This window comes from Aedes aegypti, chromosome 3 (assembly GCF_002204515.2).
Source record: "Aedes aegypti strain LVP_AGWG chromosome 3, AaegL5.0 Primary Assembly, whole genome shotgun sequence".
Classification (NCBI taxonomy): domain Eukaryota; kingdom Metazoa; phylum Arthropoda; class Insecta; order Diptera; family Culicidae; genus Aedes; species Aedes aegypti.
Genome location: NC_035109.1, coordinates 131,472,693 through 131,480,394, shown reverse-complemented (window position 1 = coordinate 131,480,394; position 7,702 = coordinate 131,472,693). Strand labels below are relative to the sequence as shown.

The window sequence follows — 7,702 nt, the reverse complement described above, 5'->3', positions numbered from 1 at the left end:
CGGCGCAGACTACTACTACGACTTTCTCCTGGAAGATAGGAATTAAAGTTTCGAAGATGGACCTACGCTGCAAAACAGGTGGGTAGTATCTGGTCGAATTCCTGGGAGCGCCATCAATGTTCCCTCAACGGTTACCCACTCCTGTTACACGGTTGAGCTGCGAGATCTCGTCGCTAAATTCTGGGAGTTGGAGATCTGCGTGTTGTAGTTCAGTGTGCGAGGAGCTGTTCGACAAAACGACAATACGTGTTGGAGAAAGCAGATTTGTCGTCACCCTTCCCAAAAATGTGCATATCATCAATTAACGGGGAGACTCCAAGGTCACCGCGCTGAAGAGACTTCAGGGGATGGAGAAACGCTTTATCGACAACGACATGTTGCGGTCTCACTACCCCATGAACCACATGCGCGAGGTTAACGTTAGTGAAGATGACAAGCTGTCCTACTATCTCCCACATCGCGCCGTTCTCAAACCCGAAAGCACGACAACAAAGCTACCGTCAAACGGGACTTGCAACACTTTTCAATTTCAAATCTATTTGGATGAAAATTTTAAGGACTCAGATGAACCAAATACAATCTGTTATCCTAATCGCCTCGTAAAGAATACCAGGTGGTATTCATTTTATTATAATTTGGTTTCCTGGGATCAGGAGAGGCTGAAAATATGCATTTTTCATGATACCCCTGATGTGGGGTAACATGCAACACACAGCGCTGACTCAAGTTTACTATCAAAAATTTAGTCAATACTACATTTTTCATCATTGAATAATTAACTGTAGTAAAAGTTTGACAATAAACAGAAAGTAGGTAAATACTTTTAGAAAAAACATTATTATTGATTGAATTATAAGCATTGAACCTATCTGATTAAAAAAACCATTGATTTTCAATTTTATTGGTTCCACAAGTGAAAGTTCTACCAAATCACAAGTCTTGACGGCTAGTGGAAAGCCATTCAAAAGTTTTAGTGTAAGTTTTTCAATCATTTGCAATGGTTTTTAGGTTTTGCGTCACATAACTTATTTTTTTTAATCATATTTTAACCAAAACAACGTATCATATATTGATAGTATGTCTTGAAAAGGCCTCTGCTGGTCATTGAAAATAGCAATCTTTATATTTCATGCAAAAAGTTCACAATGATAGATCTGAAAGTTACATTTGAAACAGATTTTTCAAATTATTCATAGTTTTCACGAAGAAAAAATAATAAATTCCAATAATAATGCAATTATTGTAACTTTTCTAATATTTTATACTAAACGTGGTTGAGGTACAACAATTTTAATGGAACTCTACAAATGAATGATGAATCTAGCTATTTCATGTGTTTTTGTTGACAAGCGGCAGAAAACATCTTGCCATTGAGATTGAAATTGCTGTTGCAAGTTACCCCACATGGGTAGTCAAAAACGTTTTTAATTATTTTCAGTATATAAACGTGAAATTAACAAAACTTTCTGAGGGTCATTTTGTACACTATTAAATATTGTAATACATAGCAAATACCTAGAATAACATTTATATCCCGTTTGTTTGGTACTAGGAACGATTTTCCGTCTTGTTTTTATACGTTCAAACGTGACAAATAATTTTCTCCTCTAGCAAACCAACCAAAATAGAAATAATTCCCAAATCCTTACCAAAACCTCTCTTTTTATATTTAAGGTCATTGACCGGTGTAAAAAAATAGAATAATTTTACTCAATGCTTTCGAATACGTCAATTCAGTTACATGTCGTTGTGTTGCAAGTTTCACCCCTGTTGCAAGTTACCCCGTTTGACGGTACGTGTGGTGTTCGACGCCTCCTGTCGAACGACGACGGGGACATCCTTGAACGACGGATTAATAGTAGGACCTGTGGTGCAAGATGACTCGCTCGCCACCTTTTTGCGATTTCGCTGTTAGAAGTTCGTGTTAGTCGTGGATATCGCTAAAATGTACCGGATGGTCAAGGTAGCAGAAGCCGATCATCTCCTCCAGCAGATTCTATGGAGAGATTCGCCTGACCGGCCTGTTAAGACGTACGAATTGACAACAGCCACAGCACCATATCTTGCAACCAAGTGCCTCCAACGGTTAGCAACGGAAGGAGAAGTGTCGCATCTGGCAGCTGCAAAAGTCGTCCGCAAGGACTTTTACGTTGATGATTTGTTGACTGGTACTCGAGGATGGGATAGCACTCGCCACTGAGGCGGCGTCCATTTATTACGTAACGCTAAAATTTGAAATTTTTGACCCCCTCCCCCCCCTCCGTAACGCTTTTTGTATGAAAATTTTTAAATTTAAATTATGGCTCGTGTGTCAATGATCGTTAAATTTTCCAAAGCTCGCAGTGCAAGGAGTCTACTAGCTAATGTTTCGTCATCGATACAAAGTAGAAGCGCGGATAGCTTAACAGAGCGTTTTGGCTGATGGCAGTGCGAGTTGCGAGTGCAATATCGTCAGATGCTGTATGCGTTGTAGCCGATATGATTTCCATTTTCATCATTTTGGCGGCGAATATCGAGTACTACCAAGAGACGTCGACACGTACGGAAGATGGTCAGAGTTTCCCTATTTTCCTCTGTACCTCACTCGAGACGTGCATCCGTAATAGAACATTTAGTAATAGACCGTTGAATGAGAATCATAGAGTCCAAGCCCCACTAGCATCTGAGGTAGCCGGGTTAAGTGAAAGTTTCTACCTGGCTAGAAATGCGAAAATTCCGTTAAAAAACATGTGACTTACTTGAGTTACCACAGGGATCTCGAAAATGTTTGAGGATGACACAGGCCTATCCGCCAAAGGACGATGCCTGCCTGTCATCTGTAGTAGATTTCAAAAATGTTTGTTTAGTTTTTTCTTTAAAATTACAAAAATAAAAGTTTTCTCATAATGCTTTCAAAATTTATAATACACATAAATCAAAAGCTCTTTACACAGACATGATTCTACCAAAAACTTGGTTGTGAGTCCAGGTACAAATTGTTACAAAAAGCTCTCTGTAAGAGCTGAAAATTCCCCCAACGCAAATGATATAACTGATTGGCATCTACTTTCGACGGTCGCAGCATCATATTAATCCAACAGTATCATTAATACAGCAGCACTTCATCACTACTGGGTTACGATCCATTGGAGCGTACGAAATGTGTTGTCATCGTAACGCGGCGCATAGCTCTTGATGATGGTTCAAAATTCATGCTTGACAGAGTTCATGCTATTCGAGCGCAGCAATTCTTTGCTGAAAAAGTCGATGTCAGGACATCGGTACTGCTGTGACTAGTGTCCATAAACTGCCCTCGCTGCTACTAATAACTAGCAGACCGGCAACTCCGAAGTCGACGACGACGACGATGATAGCGATATCGTTAGCAAAGAATAGAAAGTAATTATTATTGCTCTTCGCTCCACTTTACCCCTTTGAGGAAGGACTACAGGGACGATACAATTGTTGGTCCGTTGACATCCTTGTTTCGTCGTGTCCGCTGCAAACAGTAGATAGTGGCAGATGCTAACACGACTTTATTATTTTAATGATTGTTTTATGAGCATGTCTAGGAACGGCGGAAAGGCGCACAATCAGAGTCATGTAACTTCGCCAGGCCACGTCCGGGAAAACGTTGGCCAAATCCTGGTCCGAGAAAGGATTGTCACTGTGTCTCGTGCTTGCTTACCTCTGCCCCGCTCGAAAATTGATAATAAAAGCTGATACGTGATCTTCATCCGGAAAATTTTATGAGCCGCTTTCCCATGTCCGTGCCGGCAAACTTTACAGTAGTGTTTCGCCCCTTGTGAAAGGTAAAGGAACAATTTAATTTTATTGTGTGCTCTAGTTCATTTTAATTTGCTCGTAAAAAGCGCTGACGTTCGGTCGCATATACCAATGTCCACGATGAAGTCTGGCCAAGTATTTGAAAGTAGTAGATAGATATATATACTAATCCAACTATACTGAGAGCCGGCGACAGCTCGTTGTAGCCGTTTGGAGTAGAATAGCCGATAAAACTTTCTTCTCCCATTCTCGCCTAAAAACATTTATTTGACGACTAGAAAGTAGCTACAATTTAGTGCTGATAATATATTGATCTTCAACGCATCACTGACCTATAAAAACAATAAATTCTCTGAAACAGTATTCTTATACAATGTTGAACAAAACAGAGTACGCTTATACATTGGTGACATCAACCCTGATGGAAATACCAACTATCAAAGCACAGTCAAACAGACGTAAAACTAAGAACAGATCTCGATGAAAATCTCAGTAACGAGGACATGCCCAATGCCAAAATCAGTGTGTTTGACCGAAGAGCTAACGGATGGCGGTAGTGTGTAAACGTCAAAAACGAACAAAAACGATGCGAGCTTAAAAGGTGGTCGATAGACAATGATGAGAGTGCGACGTCTGTTTGTCTGTGATCAAAGCTTGATACCAGTCAACAATGTTATACACGCACGTTCAAATCTATTCAAATCAGAGTAACTTTGGCTCACTTTTGAAGTTTCAAGTGCTGTGAAAAGTGAGTAACTTTATTTTGTCAAAGTGAGAAACTTTATACTCAATCATGAAAGAAAACGACCTTACTCACTTTTGAGTAAACACAAACATATTTGACTCACTTTGTAAACGTCCCGCATAGAAAAACACAATTTGCCTTATGTTTCGAATAGTAAGTTTCTTTTATCTGATACACACTTAAATTATTTTACGGATTCCTGTGAAATCTCAACAGCTGAACAATTCGGTAAAATAAATTAACGGAGTACGGTAAACTTTTACAGTATTCGGTAAAAAATCACCGGAATCCGTTAAATTCCGACGAAGTTACGGTGTTTTTTTTTCTTTATTAGTATCATTCCAAACATTACATTCATTATTTCTTATATCTGAGTGTTCTGTGTTATTAGACAACACTATCATCCTAATTTGGTAAAACAAATCTAAGATTTTATTAACATTTTGTTAACAACATATTACATTTCATTTGCCGTAGCAGTTCAGATTTTTTACAGGTGAGTTGATTTCACCTGCTTATAAGAGAAAAAAAAACATTTTGAATATACCTAACCTAACTTAACATAAACATATAACGCATTAATCGTGGCAATAGAAGATTGTATCGATTTTTGCCTGAAATTATTAATTATTTTATTTGACATTTGTTCCAATGTTTCAACATCGGATATTCTGTGTAATTCATTGGTACTATACCAGGGAGGAAGCTTCAGAATCATTTTCAAAATTTTATTTTGAATTCTTTCCCGTAAGACAATAAGTCCATAAATTTGCTGTGTTCTTCAAACACTTAAGTTAATGTTTCCTCGAAACATGTATTCATACCAGATTCTAAACGATTCACACTTGTGGGTCAAATAACAAACTGTCCCAAATTCCGAGCATGTTTAACAACATACGCTACAAGAAATTCAACACCACCGATCAGCAACGCGTGTGGCAATTGTTGATCGGTGATGGTTAACATCTTTTTGCGTAATGTGTTTTAAGTGCGTTTCTTTACTTTCCGTTCTGGAAACGCCCATTCTTTCCGATAGTCTTTTTATCCGGTAAGACAGTCCAAGCTCCACCCATTAGGAAAAATGTGTAACTTAGCTGTTAAGATACTTTGGATAAATAAAGCACTTTTGAACGAATAGTCAACAAGAGTGGTTTGACTTTATAAAATCACAGCCACAGCAGAAATAGTATAGCTGGCCTGAAAATTTGTTTAAATATCAAAAGCTTGTTCTTAAGACAAAGTTTTGATTTTCTATTAATAAGGGGATAGAGACATTCTTAACTAGCATGAGCCCAAGTTGCTTAACTTCATCTGACCAATTTATTGGAACCCCTCTCATCGTGACAACATGTCTACTTGAAGGTTTCAAATAAAGAGCTTTTGGTTTATGTGGGAATATTATTAGTTGAGTTTTGGAAGCATTAGGAGAAATCTTCCAATTTTGCAAGTATGAAGAAAAAATATCCAAACTTTTTTGCAATCGACTACAGATGACACGCAGGCTTCGTCCTTTGGCGGAGAGGCCTGTGTCATCCGCAAACAAGGATTATTGACATCCCTGAGGTAACTCAGGTAAGTCAGATGTGAAAATATTGTATAATATTGGCCGCAATATGCTGCCTTGGGGAACACCAGCTCTTACAGGAAGTTTGTAACCTGCTCACAACCAACGGCCTCGCGAGGGAATCAAAGCTCCCCACTGTCGCCGTATGAAATGAAGGCATAGGTCTTTCTTACCATGTACAATACACTACACTCACCACAACAGAACAACAGAACACACACTCTACATCCAGCTGTAAGTCCCATGCAACACATGTTCGTCATCTCCCGATATGAAGAGAATCCCGTGCTCCAACAGCCCAACACGATATGCATAGCGTACCAATAAGCACCATAATCATGTATCAGTAACCCTCATGTATGCCCCTCTACTCCCAGAGCCGAGGATCTCACTCTCCACTGATCATCTGCTCTTATCACCACGCACAGACGATAAGAGATTACGATCTCAGCATCCATACCGAAAGGTAGAAGTGGAGCTCGCTTGAGCTGGTTAGTTAGTTCTCGGTTAACTGTCAAGCAGGCAGAACGCAGGAAAGTTCGTGGAGTGCACGTAGACGTGAGATAGCCTGACCGCTGTAGAACAAAATTTCCATTTTTTTAATTCTGTGGCAAAAAGTGAAGTGGTGAAGTGGAAAGCTAATTAAGCTTATTGGGCTCAGAGCAAGGTAATAACAGTGAAAGTGATTGGAAAGAGATCTTGTTAATCGTTAAATTTATTGCATAGCCGCAGATGTTCACTACCTTTATGCATGCTGCTCTGTAGTGCTACAATGGAGTAGAGGAGGAGGATACAATGAGATCGGTAAGCGTGAAGCTAAAGCATTTCCCAAATTGAAATCGTCTTTTGTGGTGCGGAATTAAGTGTTCCATAATGTCTCCTCTATTAGGCCTTTCTATCATGACCAACTTGTGCGCCAGGCCGGGAAGGTGTCCTAGCACGATCATGGATCGGTGTGCTAGCGTTGGAGTAGCTGGCACGTCGCCGGTGAATTTGCTTCTGTCCGGGCAAGCATGCTGTCCACCAATCGCCGCGGGATACACTCGACACTGACGCCCATGCACACTAACACAGTAGGGTAATCGTAGGTTAAGCGGAAATTAAACGTAAGTACTAAAATACACCATTCTTATTATTTGTATGTGAAACGTATGCTTTTATTTTAATATGGATAGACTCGATTCATTTTCGTCAATGGTTCCGCTAGTTCGAACCAATTTTAGGCTGTTTAGGTACGTGCTTGGGGATCAGTACCACCAGTTCTTTCTTTCCACCTATTTTGTCTCCGTCTCATGCGACCTTTCCCCTGGGGAGGTGACAAGTTTTTGAGATCTGGAGTTCTGATAATTAACCTGAAGTGTAGGATTTGACAGATTACTCACGGTGTCTTTGTGGAGGAACTTTATTACAAAAAAATAGGTTAGTCTGAAATTTCGCTTACCTGCTTCTCTGGACTTGTGCTCTTGAAAATTCGAGGTTTGACTCATTATTGAAAAAAAAAAATCACATGGTTTTGGCTACATAAACTAAGTTTTTTTAAATTCTTTGCGACAAGAGCTACACCATTTCATCAGTTTTATCTTATTTTGCCAACAAAACAATAATTTGTGAAATTTGTATGAATATTC

General features: G+C 39.4%; 1 long non-coding RNA gene across 1 annotated transcript; it reads left to right on the top strand.

The window, feature by feature from the left end:
* The first annotated feature begins 6,558 nt into the window (after window positions 1-6,558).
* LOC110679122 lies at window positions 6,559-7,103 on the top strand. The gene is made up of 3 exons (XR_002502233.1): window positions 6,559-6,741; window positions 6,801-6,878; window positions 6,964-7,103. It is a non-coding gene; the product is annotated as an uncharacterized LOC110679122 (long non-coding RNA).
* The last annotated feature ends 599 nt before the right edge of the window (window positions 7,104-7,702 follow it).